The following is an 18040-nucleotide window of genomic DNA, read 5'->3' on the forward strand; positions in this document are numbered from 1 at the left end:
AGAGGCATCCATATGGATGCTGTTTAGAGAACAGGCTTGTTAACATATCTCCTTCACTGCTCCAAGAAAAGTGTAACAGAGATAGAATATATACCAACCACTTCCAGTAACAACGACGGGAGTGTATGTGGAAGGGATTTAAATAAAGAACTAAATATGATACAGCAAAAAAAAAAATTCTGCCAAGCATGATGTTCATGCCAAATTGGATCAATATCTCTGGGCAACTGTTACTATGTAGTTCAAAGCACTTAATGTAATGTGCTGTACAGGCTGTATAGAGTTAGTACTCAATCCCTCATAATGAAACAGTGATATAGAGGGAAATACTCCAACAATCTGTACAACAAACACTGATAATTTGACAGTCGAGCAGATGTCAAAGGCCTTGTATTATCCAGTAACAACTGATCATGACTAATTCGGCCCGTTCTGAGCAGAGTTGGAGAGAAGCAATAAGCAGGACTCAGAGCTTACATCTGAATTCTGTGGCTTGCAATTACAACAACCATTTTTCCTACTAGTGCAGCAGAAAACACGAAGAAGTCAAGGATGATGAATTAGTCTAATGATTCCACAGTAATATCGCTCAGAGACAGAGCTAAAGGAAATTGCTGTTCCCAAGCAAAGGGCCTAAAATTACCCCTTAAGATCTGGCTGAACTTTTGCCATTGCATTTTCTGATGCCATCATTATTCAGTGTAGCCTCTCTGTGTTTGTATCAATTCGACTGTCCCTGCCTCCTATTGCCATCATGGCAGCATTCTCTCTAATTCCCTCTTCCACCTTCTCTCTCTTTTGCCCTCTCCTGTCCATGTGATCTCATGCTATAACAAGCACACAAAGCCCAGTGGGATGCTAATGCTTGCTGCCACTTCAGCTCCCACGCCCTTCTATCTCCACTCTTTTCCTTCTTTCTGCATGTCACATATGAATGCCCCATCTGAGTCAAGTCTGGGGTGTGATAGAGGGCGTATGTATTGTATAGGCAGTCTCAGATGGCTAGCTTCTGCATTGAAAGAGAAAGGGCAGGGGCAAGCATAATAGAAAACACTACATAACACACACACAGACACACACACACACACACACACACACACACACATATATGTAAAGCCACAAGGCCTCAAGGGTGAAGGGCACTAGAGCCAACCCAGTAGTTCAGTGTTGAACGCTAATTAGTGCACATCTCTGACCTTGACAAGCTATCCTTTCTCCTCCGTCAGTTGATGCCATAGTGCAACACCAAATGAGAGAAAAGCCTCAGCTGAATGAGGACGGCAGGGTGAGCAGTGAGGAGGCAAGGAGACACGAATACAAACATTGCCACGGTGTTTGACGCACTCCCTCAGCAACTTGCTGTGACTCTGCCTTGTTGCACCCTCATTTGAATGCATTACAAAAACTCAGAATACAAAAACACAAACATCAATAAATAAGGCTTGTGTGTTTCAGGCTGTGCCAGTCTGCACTGATCTGGGCCTTTTTAGCCCACTCCGAATGATTAACAGAGGGAACAGCATTTTGCTTGAATAAATTAGAAAACTGGCTTTCCACTTTTAAGGCTGATGGAGAGGGAGATACACAACCGATACGTCATTGTTTGCAAAATCACCAAAGGCTCCAGTAATTGAATTTTCATCCAAAAGAAGAAAAAAAAAAATCCATGTTTACCCCACAACAGAAGAAATTAGATAAAGCATGTGGAAGCAGCAAAAATGAAATGTGACTGACACGAAAATAACTCAATGCAAAGCTTCTTGAAGTTCATATTTGAGATATTATTCCCAGTGCCCAGTCAGCAACACAGGAATCACCAAAATCTCTGGCTGCATGAAGCAAGCAAGCTCCTGACTTAAAACATTATGTATTGTTTATGTTTTTATCATCTGCATGATTATTATGTGGTGAAAATTGTAATCTAAAACAATACCAAAATCCTGAGAGACTATTAAGAACAGGGCCGCCCATACTGCAGAAATGTTATATTACTGTAATTACAATCACAATTACCAACATTATATCTAACTAAGCAGGGCTGTGGAATACAAACATGAGTTTAAGAAAGAAGGAGGACCTCCAACTGAACCGATGTACCATTTTACGCTATGTTTAGATCAAAAATAGGATTAAAAATAAATTGGCAATGACATGTCGCCACCGGCACAGTTGAAAACATTAAATATGAACCAGTCCACTTTATGTTGAGTACATGCCAAAACACTGCACAGCGGTTTAAATTGTGAGACTCACAGAAAGTTATGAATATCAACAACTTTCACCTTTATCTCGCCAAATTTTGGGGTAAACAGTATTTAGCACGGTGCAGCCTTGTATGCAGCCTTGATTACATATGCGCTTCATCAAAGAAAACTGTTGCTGGGAGTTTTCTGAACGATGTGAAGCATATTGTTGAGATGGTGTAGTCAATAAGGCTATTTCCGCATCAAGGATACATCTTTTAAGCTACCGCGAAGCCATCTCAGGTAAAATTGTTTATTTGCTGGTAAGATAGTACAATCTAGCATATTACTTTTTTACTTACAGTATATTATGTTCTAACCTGATGGTTTAATGGTATTCCATGGTCTAAGCATGCAGCATGATGAAGGTAACAGTAGATACTAGATTGCCTGTAATGAATTGGCGTGCCTTTTTCCTGAATAGATTCTTGCATTTATGACTTTTTCATAAGGGGTTTCATGTATAATGGGAGTCAGAGGGAATGGGGAAGAATGTAAATTAAGAGTCAAGCTTGTTAGAAGGCCAGTTTGACTGTTTACATGCTCAACTTGTCCTAGGTCAACCCTCATTAACTGTCTCTCTATTTTTCAACCAGTACTCAGGATAAAATACATCTGGAGCTGTGGAGGTGTTCAGTGAGTCTCAATGCATTCAGTCACACTTTGATGGTGTTCCCGTTGTCTCCTTCTCAAAGTGTCCTCTATCTAAGACCTGTAGGCCAAGGTCCAAACACCATAATGTGGAAAACTATTAAGAGCAAAACTCCCACGAGGCATCAGAAAAAAATCAAGCTATTCTGCAAGTAAGAGGTGAAGAAGACGAAAGGTAGTATGAAGATGAGGGGAGATACAATCTGAATTAGAGTCAAGTGTACAAGTACATTGGTTTGATGTCACTCAAACCAGTCAGAATTGTGACCCATTCTTTGAAATGAAAAAGCAGCCAACATCAGGTACGCTATTCCGGCAGTGTCACTACATGAAATCCAATTTGAATTGAATTAGTAATAATCAATATGACGACCTGATTATCATATTGCGTTTGTATATAATCAGACATACAGCGCCACCAGTGTCTGTCTGATGGGTTGTGAGCAATTATTCAGCTGAGCAACAGCATAGATTAAATTTCAGCAAAGGAAGCAGGAAGATGTACCAGAAGGTTAACGTGTTAATGAGTCAACATATCAGTGTTATTATGAATTCTTTTTTATATTACAACAGTGGGAAAATGCAGCAATGTTTTGGGTTTGAAGCCGACAGTGATGTGAGCTGAAGAACAATGTAGTATGTTAGTATCTGAAGTGCAACACCTGGTGGTACGATTCTCTATAATGTCCCAGACATCAGTGTAAAAATGTTTACAGTGGTGCAAGCCTGATGCAGATCTTGTTGTACGTAGCAGAGAGAAACAGATTGATACTGAGTGGTTCTGCACAAAGATTGTTGCTATTCTTCCGCAACAGTCACTCAGTCACACCAATATTTCAGCGCTACTTCTGATGCTCCTCCTTCCCAAAGTCAGGGACAAACATTGCCAAGCCAATAACACTAAGCCGTGTTAAGCTACACAAGCAGAACAAGCTGAGGGCACCATGTCAAACACAGAAATGGCATGGAGACTCTCTTCAATTTTCAAAATAAAAACACCCTAAGCTGGTTCCTAGTCGTGCATGGCTCTGGTCTGGTGCATCTGCCAACAACCCGATATCAGTGAGTTGATATGGTGCAGTTCTTGACTTCTGGTTGGAAAGATGTCGCTCACACAGCGACACGTGTTAGCAGGTAACCTGGTGGGGAATGGGAGGGTCTGAGACCATACCAGCCAGCTGACCTGCCTCTCTTCCTTTGCTGGGTTTTCCTTAGAAATGGTGAGAGTGGATCATAAGTGACTAGGGTTCAACTGTGGTGAGCTCGCGCCTTGATGTTTAGGAGTACTCCTCTAGTTGCAGGGAATCCTGTTGTATAGTTGCAAGTATTTACATTAATGAGGCACACTGCCCTCCCCCTCCCACGTGAATGGTACCATCTTATCATTTAAATGTAAGGTCTGCCACAGCAATTATTTTTATACCAAGACGTCTAGGCAATACCTCTGATGTTATTTATTTGCTGTTGTGTCTCGAGAGGACGTGGAAGAGAGTAGCCAACAGAAGCATGAACGCCCCCTGTTGTAGATTTATGGAATAATGTGTGACACAGTCTAAGTTTCCCATTTACACAGGCGCACACACACACGCATGCACACTTTCACACGCGTGCGCACACACACACACACACACACACACACACACACACACACACACACACACACACAGAAGTGAGGAGACATTCCCTGAGTTTGAAAAAAAGGTATACAGGATTTGAATTAATGACTCCCCCTTAAAGCACATTACTTTTTTTTTTTTAAGCATAAACCCTCATGAGCAGTGAGTATGAGAGTGTTGTGTGAAGTGTGTTGTATAAGTAGGCAGGCATAAGGGAGCTGAGCAATGTCTGGGTGGTCATAGGCAGAGTCCTGATGTACTCTGGGACATCAGAGAGTGACGACAAAGGATTATAATGAGCATGAGATGTGTGTAAAGGTTTTGGGGTCATTCACCAGTCACCGGGTTAATGACTACCAAGATGACGGGGGCCATCTCACTTTCCTGCTAGCCATCCATAGCGTGACATTTCTCTGTCAGTAGAGCAAAGTCTTGGGGGGGGGGGGGGGGGGTGTTCAGTCCAGTGGATAATGGGTATGAACACAGGAATAAAATTTATCATGTATATTAAACCACAAGCCTGGCTTTAGAATATACAGAGTGCATAAAAGGATGCAAAGAACGTGGTGGGAAAACAAAAAGAGGGGAAGAAGCCATAAAGAGAGAAAAGCCTGGGCCCAAGCCAGCCCTCCCCCAGCTCGGAGATAAAGATGACTGATATGTGCTCCACTTCCACCCCAATCTCTTTAATGCTAAGAGGAGCCAAGGATAGGAGCTAAGAGGAAGGAGAGGGAATTGGGCACGAGATACAGCAACTCTTTCTCCCTGGACCAGGTTTATTTCAGTTGAATTGCAGACATTGCACTCTTTCAACACTTTACCCCGCCTTCCCCATTTCTGTCTCGTCCTTGCATGTTTATGGTGGCAAACAAACACCAACATCAGATCCCTGGGCAGATGTGCCTCCCAGTGTTCCACGCAGAAAACGGATTGTTCAAATGCTGAATAATTACCATGATAATCATCTCTATTCCACAAGGGTCTGAAAATGCATACCTGACATCTGACATTTGGTACCCATGGCTCCTCTCTCAATCTGCATAATCACATTCCTACCGAATTTCCATGCATATGTTTGGGGTGGAAAGATTTCTTTGTATTGTGGCATGGGCTTGGTAGGAAGATACTACAATACGCACAATGCACACAGCAAACTGTACAGTGGATACTTCCGTCATACTGTACCACCAAAGGTATCAAATATTGTGTTAAGGGACCATAAGGCATTGTACAATACTCCACTTGTCACCTTTGATGTACAAAGTCTTAAAGTATTACCCATGAAGGTGCACTACGACTGCAATTGCCTGCCAGTTGCTGCTCATAGACTCGACTGGGATTGTACTTGAAAACAATTATTTTTTGTTTTCAAATGGTGTTCACGTACCACACAAACAGGTACAGCAGTGGGAAACATCAGGGTTTTTTTTTATATGGGACTGTTTGAAAGATTTTTAATACTAGATATTCTTTTCATTCAAAGTTAAAAAAAAGTTTATCTTTACAGCTCGGCACACTCCGTAGACCAATATTTTTCATTGTTTTGGCTTTGAAACGAGACAATGATTATGATGTTAAAGTGCCGTTTACGAGTATTCACATCCATTTAGCCTGAATAGTGTTGGACCAGCATTTTATTATGTAGTTCCCCAATTACAAGACAATAGCATTCTATGACCGGCTGATTAGATTACAGAATCCACTAAACTATTTTTGTTGATGTATTTTTGATTCCACATTGTAGAACCCATGTTATTTTTATTCAAAGCAGCTACTAAGAACTTTCAGTTTCTGTTGCAGCCTTTCTGACCAAAATTAGCAGCATTTACCAGAATGAAGACTGCGTTTCCCATGAGCTCCAACAGCCTCATACTGTGGTTGACAGGAGAACATGTATTTGTTTAGGAAGCGGTACAAAGAAGCAGGTACATAACTGCTGCATAACTGAAGTTAGTGAAAGTTATTTGTATTGTATGGTGATGCTGACAGGTGCAATTAAGCACTGTTACATAACCTAAGACTACATATAACAGCTGAACTTCTATAATCACTTCTTTTAAAAACAGGCTTTAACAGGCTCCGTATAGCTATGTAGGTCATATGGAGACATTGGTATTAAATACACATAATTGAAAAAAAAGTTATAAGAGCTGCTGTAGAAGGGACAACACACATTAATCCACTAGTCCTTAGATCCATCATGTAAATGCACGGCTGCGGTCCCAGGCAGCTTGACGATTTGTAAGTAGCTGAAATTTAAAACTGATTTCCTAGTGTTTATGTGTGAATTGGTAGTAATAATATATCAAAGTACTCAGAAATTTACAAATCAAACAAAAATCAGCAGGGTATTTCTTTACAGGAAACTATTTGGAAAAATACAACCTATTAAAATCTGCTCAATTCTGCTGAGCCCAAATAAATGCCTCATGACTTCTGTGAGAGAGAAATAAGGTTGACCAAGCATTGATTATGCATGCTTGGTAAATTCCATAATTGATGCATTTTGATGTATAATTACAGTATCATGTCGTTTCTACATATGTGCATGAGCATGGCTGATTGTAATTAATGGTCCACATTAATACCTGCATACAACAAGATGAAACTCAGTTTGTATTTTGTTTTCAACACATTTTAATTTGTTAAAAGTGTGAACAGTCCCATAGAAACCATTATGAGCTGACACAGGTGATTCAACAATTTACTCTTGTAGCTGCGTGGTGCAGCCAGAATTGCACACTATTTAAATATGTTTTGTTTTTTTTTGTTTTTTTTCAAAAACAGAAGTATTTCGTTTTCACTTATTCACACACAATCAATAAATCACAAGTCTGTCCCCTAAAATGATGGGGTGGTGATAGATGCTTGCATTCATCTATATCAGGTCATGTATGTCCGTGGGCAGCTCCTCAACGGTGGTGCTGTAGAATGTCTCAATGTCCTTCAGGGCTCGCCTGCATTCCTTGGTCACCAGAGTGATGGCGGCTCCTCTTCTTCCAAACCGACCTCCTCGACCAATCCTGTGGAGGTAGATCTCCTTCTTTGTTGGGAGGTCATAGTTTATGACCAAAGACACCTGTTGTACATCGATGCCTCTGGCCAGAATGTCCGTTGTGATCAGGACCCTGCTGGATCCTGAGCGGAACTCCCTCATAATAACGTCCCTCTGGCTCTGGTCCATCTCTGCATGCAGTGCAGAGACGGTGAAACCTCTTGACTCCATCTGCTGAGTCAGCCACTCCACTTTCCTGCGAGTGTTGGTGAAGATGATTGCCTGTGTGATAGTAAAGGATGTATACAGGTCCATGAGGGTGTCCAGCTTCCACTCTTCCTTTGTGACATCAACATAAAACTGCCGGATGCCCTCCAGGGTCAGCTCCTCTGTCTTCACCAGGATCCTGACAGGATCCCGCATGAACCTCTTTGTAACTGCCAGTACGTCAGACGGCATTGTGGCAGAAAAGAGCACCACCTGTGCTCTGCTTGGCAGGACTTGAAAAATATCATATATTTGTTCCTTAAAGCCCCGGCTGAGCATTTTGTCAGCCTCGTCCATAATAAACATGTTGATGCTCCTGGAACAAAGATGTCCGCGGTTGAACATATCCAAGACTCGACCGGGGGTCCCCACAACAATCTGAGGGGCTTCGTTCCTCAGTCTCTGGGCCTCTCGATGGATGCTGGTGCCTCCAGTGCAGGCATAGCAGGTGACTCCCATGTAGTCACCCAGAGCCAGCACCACTCGCTGGATCTGTTGAGCCAGCTCCCTGGTGGGGGCCACAATCAGAGCCTGAGTGGCCCTGTGCCTCAGGTTGAGCTTCTGCAGAATTGAAATTGCAAAAGCAGCAGTTTTGCCAGTGCCAGACTGGGACTGGGCAATCACGTCATACCCCTTGATACAGGGTATGATAGCTTTCTGCTGTATAAGAGATGGCTTTTCCAAACCATAACCATAAATTCCCCGGAGCAGAGCCCCATGCAGGTTCATGTTATCAAAACTGTCCACTGTGTGGTTCCAGTTACTCTCAAGGACTGGACCACTGTCTTGCTTATGATGGTTAGTTGGCATCGTTGCAAAATAAGCTGAATGACCCTGATGCACTCGACCAGATGGAGCAAAAGTTCTTGATGTCATAATGCACCAAGGAGGAGATTTACTGAATGTTGAAGCTGAGCGTTCTCTTATATTGTCTCCTCCCTTGATCTCATTCGGTGTTGTCATCCTGTCATCTCATTCTGTGATCTCATTCTGTCATTTCATCCTGTGATGTCATTCTGCCATCTTAATTCTGGGATCACATTTGGAATTATGAGGTGGAAGTCAGAATTCCAAATGTGTTCTCAGTCTGTGATCACAAGCAGATTGTGAAGTTTAAAGTTAAAGAATTCTGTGATACTCTTTGATCTGATTTTAATGACTGACTCTGATCGCTGGCTTTTGTCCAGCAGTTCTCTCTTGGGTCTGACTTTAATCTGTGACACTCAGATGAATGGAGTATAGATGGGATAGCAGATTTGGGTGACTCTTACTGAAATCAGGTTTATTAAACAAAATTATTCTTTTTTTTTTTTGTAGAACTCCATAGGTAGTATTACCAGAGACCTTAAACATGGGAAAATATCGCTGAGCTGCTGTAATCAGTCGACCATCAGCTGATCTCTCTCTCTCTCTCTTTTTTTTTTAAACCTGTCCTGTTCAGCGGCTGGGGCAAGCAGTATCAATGTTCCTGGTGCCTTGTTGTACTGAAGCAGTTTTACTCTGCAAAGGAGGAATCTGACAAACTCCTATCGCCATTTGTGCTTAATTTTATTTGGAATGGTATTGGTTCATTGATAAAGCTACCGGACTGAGGCTCAGGAGTGGATAGGAAGAGAGAACAGGGACAGGATAGGGAAGACAAGGGGGGGTCAGTTTGTATTTTGAATAAAGTGCTTATTTTAAATAAATAATACATTTTAAATTAACATTGCAGTAGAAGGATTCAGGCCCAATCAGGAGCAACACTTACTTGGGTATTGTACATGTGCATCAATGTTGGTATTCAATGTTCGAGTAGGCCCCTTGATATGACATAACAAAAACATTAACTGAAAATTAAATATAACGACTTTATATCAGTGTTTATCTCTCTGTTTTAATATGGAATTTGCTGCTTTTGAGATGCATGATGAATTCATCTCTAACGAGTGTGTTGCTGCGACGCTTTTTTTTTTTTCTTGTTCACACATTTAAGACATTAAAAGACATTAGGAGATAATGAGACAGAAATAGTGACAAGTGATTAAGCAGATCACTTGACAGATATGAGAAAGACGTTAGTCCCCGTTTAGCACTTGTGCAGTATGTCTTAGTCTGGAGGTAGAGCAACCAGGGGCTTCCTCTCCCGTGTCTCCACTATTCTCACCACAACACATGGCCCACTCACATATTAACAGCTCTGCAGAGCAGCTTGGCTTCAATGTGAGCTCCAATCCCTCTCACTCTGAATCATGCTGTGATGGGACAGCAGTCCAGCCTCTCATATTTCCTCAAAAGCACAGTCACTGATACAAAGCTTGACTGGCAGCCAGATCCATTTCTGTGGCTGTTTGTTGCCTCCACCTGAGAGAAAAGCCCTTAGACTGTGATGGCCACTTGTTCCCCTGAAAGCCTAATGCGGGCTTTATGACAGAGTGGCTCAAGCGAAGTGTCACCCCACAGAGGATCATCTGATGTGGTCTACCGTGGGGTGCCGGTGTTTCATGTATCACACGAAGCACAGCCAACAATGCAGGCCCTCCCCATGCCTCCTGCTTTTGTTTCTCATTATTGAGCTAACTGGAATTAAGAGCTTTTCTATTGGGAACCTTTTTTCTGCACTCGCCCTTTTGAACAACCTGAGGGGGATTTTAACATGCTATTACCCTTTGACACAGAGCTGGTATTGGAAGTAGGAGAGTTGTGAGGTATTTAGTCGGGGCTCCAGACAGTGAAATGGAAGGCAGGAAAAGACCTGCGAAAAGAGATGGAGAGAGAGCCTGGGGGCAGCAGGGGTTGGAAGGGCCCAGCCTGCGCCGTGTCCACTGCAACCTGCCAGACACAGCCTGAATCCCATTTATTCCTGGTGACCTTAAATAAAATGCTGGCTACCCCTGTGGGCCCCATGTGAGGCCAAAACCAAATGGGCTGTGTTCTCCACTCTTTCTACCCCACTGCTAGAGAAAATGAGCTTTATCTGTGGGGGGACTCAGGGTTATGTGACAAAATGCCCCATTCCCCGCATGTGTTTCCCCACATACTCCATTCCGCAGTTAATCGGTAAAGCTGTTGCCTTTTAATTACTAGCTTTTGGTATTAGGGTTCTCCAATCTGAAGACTATTTGATTAATTTTGCAAAGTTTCCATTTAAGGTGGCTGCAGTTTTCCATCGTAGAAATCCCTTGACATATAAATCTACACATGCCCACATCAAACACATCAGGTAGAATCAGGACTCCTAATTATTGCAAAGGAACAAATAAAAATCTTTAATACTAGCTGATTAATTTCGGGTGTCAAAGCATTGGGCAGTTTATTAGAGAGGTGCGAAATTGTTAGATGATGTTGTTTGTGCTGCTGCGACTGTCAAGGACTGAAATCTGAGAATACAATGCATCACTGCCTCTTATTAAGCACTTTGATATTCCAAACCAGTTAAAACACCTATCTGCAATGTTTCTTTTAATACATCATTTAATTCAAAACTCAGCCAGTGGACTGGAAGTGATGATTTCACACCATGTTTGTATTTTCATGCATCGAAATCAAGCATAAGCTCCGATGTATCACACCTCTCTAGCTGAAGCATTTGTCATGCTTTGCATTGGTTGATTCAAATAAACATCAGGTTTACACAACTCCATTACACAAGACTGCTCGTAAGAGCTCACAACGTGAAGTTATTTCACGTTTAAAAATTTTTTTGCAAATCAGTAGTTGGTTGATTATTTGTGCTTTTCAGAAAATACAGATTTGTGTTGCCCCCACATCTACAGGACATCCTTGGGGGGGGGGGGGGGGGCATATCTCTAATTTCCAGTCCAAGCCAAGAAAATGTCTATGAAGGGCACCTTTTTTGTCACGTGAACCCACACAGCATACTGGTGGTGTTCAAGGGCCCACCATCCATCCATGCAGAGAGAAAGTCTGCGTGAGAAACTCTAATTAAGGAGGAGTTAATCACAAATAGCTGGATAGGGCCACAATTGAGGCATATGTTAAGAATGAATTACTAATTAGAGCGGCAAACAGTGAGACAATTCCCAGACTGCTTGAGAAGTCTCGGCACGTTACTAATATATGAAAAGGTATAAACAAACAGCAATCTGGTTGTTTAGCTCCTCCATCCCACTTACAAGGATCCAATTATGGCAGATCCCTGGAGCCGCCAATACAATCAAGCAAGAGTGAGTCGGCGTTATGATTAACTGCGAAGGCCACATACTCTCTATGGCTGCTCCAGCCAGCAAGTAGGCCTCCTCTGACAGGGGCGGTTATGTGGCTCAGTGAGCCCCGGGGTTCTACTCCCACAACAGGCCAATGGAGAACCCAACACAACACAACACAGCCCGAGACCCTGATAGGGCATTCAGGCTGTGTTGAAATATGTACAAGTCAATTCACTGGATGGTTTGCTTTTATACGTCACCTCGTACGGTGCAGTATAACACACAATTAACACTGCACATACACTTGTGGCAGTGATTTGTTGGGGAAATACGCCGGTTCCTCTCTTAGCACCTTATGACTTAAATTTTTTTTTTTTTGACTCCATAAATCACAATCAGCTGGTGACTGCATGAAGTCGTCCGGTTTTGAACTGTAATCGTCCATGACAGGAGGCCAGTCGATCAGTCTCAGACGCTGTCTGATTCTGCAACGGTGTCATTCATAAACACAAGCAGCAGGACGGTTCAAGGTAGGTGTGTGTTTCCATTTAATGTCAAGTTAATTTGAAGCAAAATGTGGCTATGTCGCAAAAGGTGGCATCGCTGGCAACGTTGGCTGTAAAAAATTAAAAAAAAAAATTTAAATTAGAAGAAGTCTGTCAATGAAAATGGAGTTCTTGAGGAATTACCTTTGGGTTGACAAGTCTTAGTTGTGCTTGAGTACCTGCTAGGTTCCGACGTGTGTCATTACCGTGAAAATTTACCACATTAGAACATATTTGAATTAAGAATATTCCATTTGCTGTGAGGGACATTTTCGAAATAATGCGAAAACCAATTTACAGAAGCTTGAAAATTTTTCTTTTCAAGATTGGATCTTTTGCTTTTTTTTTACATTTCGCTGTTTCTATCAACCTTTTCTCAAGAGATACCTCAAACTGTTAAATACTAAATGCTAAATTGAATTACATTAATGGAAAGACTATGAACAAAGCAACATATCATCGCAATTTCCTCTGAGTGTGTAAGTGTGATAAAATATCAAATGTTTTCAGTCGGACTTAATCCATACAGGCACCATCCCCTAACCTGGAGAAGTGAAAAGATTTTTATTTTGTTGATTATTTTGAAAACCCGGGTCCACATGGCTCACTGATCACAACACCAAAGAGTCAAGATTGTTAGAACTGTCACAGTGAGAGTCAGAAAACCTGTCACTTTTTTGTTAAAAAGTTATGTTTGTTTATGCTGTGACTTATGCAGCCTTTTTTTTTCTCAGGAAGAGAGGAAATCAGAATCAGCAGGTCAGAAACAGCAAGACATCTTGCTGCATCTCTGAAAAAAAGCAAAACACAGCTGACACTTCCCATCAGAGCCCGACAAATTTAAGGAGCCCTTGCTGACAGCATGTTGTCATTTCAGCAGGTCGATTGTTAAAGCTGAAGCTCATCAGGTGAGTAGCGTTTGTAAAGAGAATAACTGTTGAACACTATGTATCCAAGGCTCTCTCCAATGTAGCCAGCGTACATGCATCCTACTGATCTCTTCACCACACTTTCAGCACGATTTTCAGAGTGAAGCAGAGAGGTAAACCGGGCAAAGGATGAAATGTGATTTTTTTGGCATTTATCATTCAGTGCCGGAGGATGTATCCAGTTAGCTGCCTGGATGCTGTTAAAAAAAAAAAAAAGTACAATAAATAACAACCCTGATACCAGACTGAAATTGAGCCTCATACCGAAGTAAACTAATGTGTGACTGTGTGCATAGAACCGGAGGCAAGGACTAGGGTAGCTGGTTTGATTACCTGTGACTTGAAACTGCACTTAAGATTAAAAATAGGTACAGACATGACTTTACATATGAGGACTGAAGTTATATAAAATTATGTTATTTCTAACAGTCAAATGTCTGAGCATGCGAGTCCTAGCTGGGAATGATGTCAAGCTCTTTTGTATTAAAACAGCATGATGTTACCTCCGCCGAGCACGTCATGTTTTCAGTGGCGTTCGACACTTTGCAACAGGTTCTCATCGATGTCAGAGGAGGAAACCCATTCAATTTTGTGGCAGATTAGTCATAGTGTAGTGACATGTTGTTGTTGTTTCTTTGATGAGCGAGTCAACCAGATGCATCTCAGATTTGGTCAGAAAGGATTTTAGAACCTAGTGATTCTTTGGCTATACAGTAGGCGAGGTGAGCAGATTCATCGTAAAACAAAAAAACGACATGATCAGATCTTTTACATCTTTGTAACTTCACTTTGTAATCAACTTCTTTTGATGCGAGTCCTGGCTTGAGAATATGATGAATAGTCATCGTCATATTGGTTAAAGGAAGGCTGCTTGATGTAGTTAACGGAATTTGTGTTACATCGGAATTACACTGTGCTTTCTTGACATGATGGGTGCAGGAAGTGATATTGGCCCACGGTGGGATACAGAGATCCTTCATGCAAAATCCCAATATTATCAACCAAAGCGACACAGTTACTTGATACCGTTACACCCTTAAGCGCAAGACAAGATGAGATCAACAGCCACAACCGTGCCAAAAGTCTTCACTTTCAGATTCAAAAACCTCATGTGTGCAGGGACTCAAAACTGCTAAATGTATGATGTGCTGAACGAAGCAAGCCTGCAACATCAAACTTTGCTTGTTGGATTATATTATCTGGAGAGAGCATTTCTTGACTGAGAAGAAATTAAGACAGAAATCATTTCTTTCAAATTAATTCATTTGAAAATTGGCCAGTAATGTACCTCCTAGACTGCTAAGTAATACCTTGTGTTTTCTTTTTATAAATACCCGATACTGCAGGTATGACTGCAGTGTCTTGGGTCTGGTGCATACAATCTTTGCCACAATAGTAATAATTTCAGTGAAAAACAACAAGTTTCTGCGTTAACAGCTGTAAATGCAGCTTTGTGCTGATCTCAAGTAAATTTTTAAATGTTGCTGTTGCTGCTTCTTCTCCCCGCAGGCAGTATGTGCTTCACATTTGTAAGCTCAAAGGGGATCAGTCAGATCATCACCAGTCATCCGGCACTAACAAGAACAACAAGCAGACACCTACGGACACGCCCCTGGAGGTGAGCTGCATGATTCCTGCACAAACACACAGATGTGCACACACTCACTAACAGGTCACCCGGCAGGTGGGACACAGCTTGATGCAGCATTAACTTTAACATGTGCGGGGCTGCGATTGAGACCAGGGATGTTCATAGTTTAACAGATGATTAATATTAATTCAACTGTAAAAAAGATTTTATACATATATGAATGTATACACACACACACACATACATATATATATATCTCCATCCATCCATCCATCCATTTCCATTTTCTACTGCTTATCCTGTTAAGGGTCGCGGGGGGCCTGGAGCCTATCCCAGCAGCCTTCGGGTGAGAGGCAGGGTTCACCCTGGATGGGTCGCCAGTCCATCACAGGGCCAACACATATAGACAGACAACCATTCACACTCACTGCCATGCCTACGGTCAGTTTAGTGTATTCAGTTAACCTTGTCCCCTCTTGATGTCTTTGGACTGTGGGAGGAAGCTGGAGTACCAGAGAGAACCCATGCAGGCACAGAAAGATCCCGTGCCCTAGCCGGGGCTTGAACCCAGAACTTTCTTGCTGTGAGGCGACAGTGCTAACCATTGCATAGCCGTGCTGACAAGCTGTCTGTTATTCTGAGGAGTGAGGAAAACACAGCCTCAGTTTGAAAAAACTCAGAGTAAAAAGATCGGTTTTGCTAGTTGGTTGGCAGTTTTTGAACATTAATTAGCCAAGGGCATCAACCAGGAGAAGGTTTCAGTGCAGCCTTCTCAATGCTGGTGGATTAAATGTATGTTTTAGTTTTTAATCTGTTTTTACCTCCACCAAGGGGGTTACGGTTTGTTTTTTGTTAGCAGGGGAGGATTTTAATGGCATTTGGTGGAAAAAATAGATAACATCACAGGGAAACAGTGATTCACTTTTGGAGGTGATCTGGATTAAATGGTAAATCCTGAATGCTGGAGACTGTTCTAAGACTATTAACTGCATTTCTGCACACATCAGAGATGAATTTTCAGAAAAATTCACAATGATGCATAACCTGGAAGAACTGTTTCCAATGGTTGGGAAGAAAATTTATGAATGGATTTTGATGATACTGTTTTCATATTCTGTATCTACATAATCTCCCTCCGATGTATGTGGTTTTTGTTTTTTTTGTCTGTTTGTTTGTTTTGTTATATGAAAACAATTGAATACAAACACTCGTTCTACATTTTAATCTAATAATGATTAATTGGTGGTTAACAAGAGAAAAATTCAAAAAATGAGCATCCTATCAGACTTACAAGAGCACAGCCCACCTTTGATGCCTTTTTTCCTGTATATGTCAAAGAAGACCGAGTGATAAAAAAGCTCCTACTACACTCAGCACACCCTGATTGATATCAGTCCTTATTCCGACAAGAAGCTCCACAACATTCAACTCCATCCAGCTTTATGTCTTGATCTTCTTCTTGTCTTTTTTCTCATTTATTCTTGGTAATAATATGGTTGAAGTGGGTGCATTTCTATGTTTTAAAGTACACTCTGTTACTACAACAGCCCTGGCCAGACAAGTCTGTGCCTCCCCTCCCCCCTCCCCATGATTAATACTCAAGCTTATGGTGGATCTGCAGGCACAAGGGGGAGGTCAAGACTGGAGGGGTTTTTTTGTGGTTTAATTAGAGGAATCCTGGCAAATTCTACCTCTATAATTATGGCCAGAGTTCTTTCTGACCTTTCTGGTGTTCTCTGCACATTTGACTTTTATCTGATCATGTTTTATGCAGGATCTTTGTTGTGTATGTTCTGTTCGGATACTGTCTCTGCAATTCCACATAAATAGAAGGGAAAAAAAGGGGGGGGGGACACTTTACAGGATGGCCAAACAGCACATTTTTCTACCTTCGCCACTCTCTAAAATTACAAGGTACCACCATGGGACCAACATGACATGGCTGAGAAGCCTGTCCAGAAGGCAGGCATCCATATTTATAAACATGTCATTCTGTTTGCTTTCATAAAATTCAATTTTGCACAGATGAGAGGAAAAACATCATATGAATAGCGTTCCAATGTCGCCATCAGTTACCCAGTGGATAAAAAAAAGGTATATTGCATTCCTTTTGACATCAGGAAGGAGGAGAAATGATGAGGTCACATGTATATTTCAGATGGTTAAAAAAAAAAATTTAAGCTAAGTTAAAACCCTACACATCAGTGGTCTTAAAAACGAGCGCAATAACGGGATTACTCACGGACTGATTATGCTAAAGCAGGATACAGTAAGTATGTTGGAAATCCATGTACATGCATGTTACATGAATTCATTGTCAGCTATCAAAATTCATAGCCAAGAAAAAAAAAATAAGAATGGCAAATGTGACGGCCAAATCGTCATCTTAAATTGCTCTCCAGACATCACAAATGTAGGCCGCACTAACCAAAGACAACATAAGGAGTCAAAACGTGCACAAAGGCACACATGCACACAAACACTACGCAGCACATATAAGAGCAGAGGCAGCGCTGGGGGGATTTGGGCTGCCAGGACCCCTGTGTGGAAAGCGATGGCTTCCTGTTTGCAAGCCTTTCTTTAGTGAAAATGCTTAAAACGGGCCAAACGAGAGCAGTGCTTATCCAGCAAAATTGCTGCTAGATGGAGCAGAAAGTGCACAAATTTTCTATGACACCCCAGTAATGAGGTTTTATATTGACCCGGGCAAAGTGAGTGGAAGGGCTCGGTGCTCCTCTTCTCCTAAACTCAGTCAGCTCTCTTTACCCTCTATTTGGGGCCCCAGTAGACAAAAACAATAATGGTGGAGCAAAAACACAAAGACATGGAAACCAGGGGCACTCGTCTAGTATTGACAATGTTTCATTACACTGCTCTTTTTTCTTAATTTCTCCGACGTGCTTCTCTTTCAACGTGTCGTATCACAAGAAATAGCAAGTCAAAACACAAACACAGAGCGGATATTCTGTACACACAGACATGTTGTTTTTTTTGGGGGGGGGGGGCTTTTTCGCTTATATTCTGATCAAAATACAACTAAAGGTGCAGTTGGATG

The 18040-nt window shown here is 41.8% G+C and overlaps 1 protein-coding gene and 1 pseudogene across 8 annotated transcripts in view; both read right to left on the bottom strand.

Annotated features, from left to right (window-relative positions):
- The window catches only part of camta1a (calmodulin binding transcription activator 1a), a 306871-nt gene that overhangs the window by 224035 nt on the left and 64796 nt on the right, over positions 1-18040 (bottom strand). The window lies entirely within an intron of this gene.
- Positions 7186-8674, bottom strand: LOC147255612 (eukaryotic initiation factor 4A-I pseudogene; annotated as a pseudogene).

The sequence above is a fragment of the Aulostomus chinensis genome, chromosome 9 (genome assembly GCF_037954235.1).
Source record: "Aulostomus chinensis isolate RoL2024-O1b breed Wild chromosome 9, RoL_Achi_v1.0, whole genome shotgun sequence".
In the NCBI taxonomy this organism is placed as follows: Eukaryota; Metazoa; Chordata; class Actinopteri; order Syngnathiformes; family Aulostomidae; genus Aulostomus; species Aulostomus chinensis.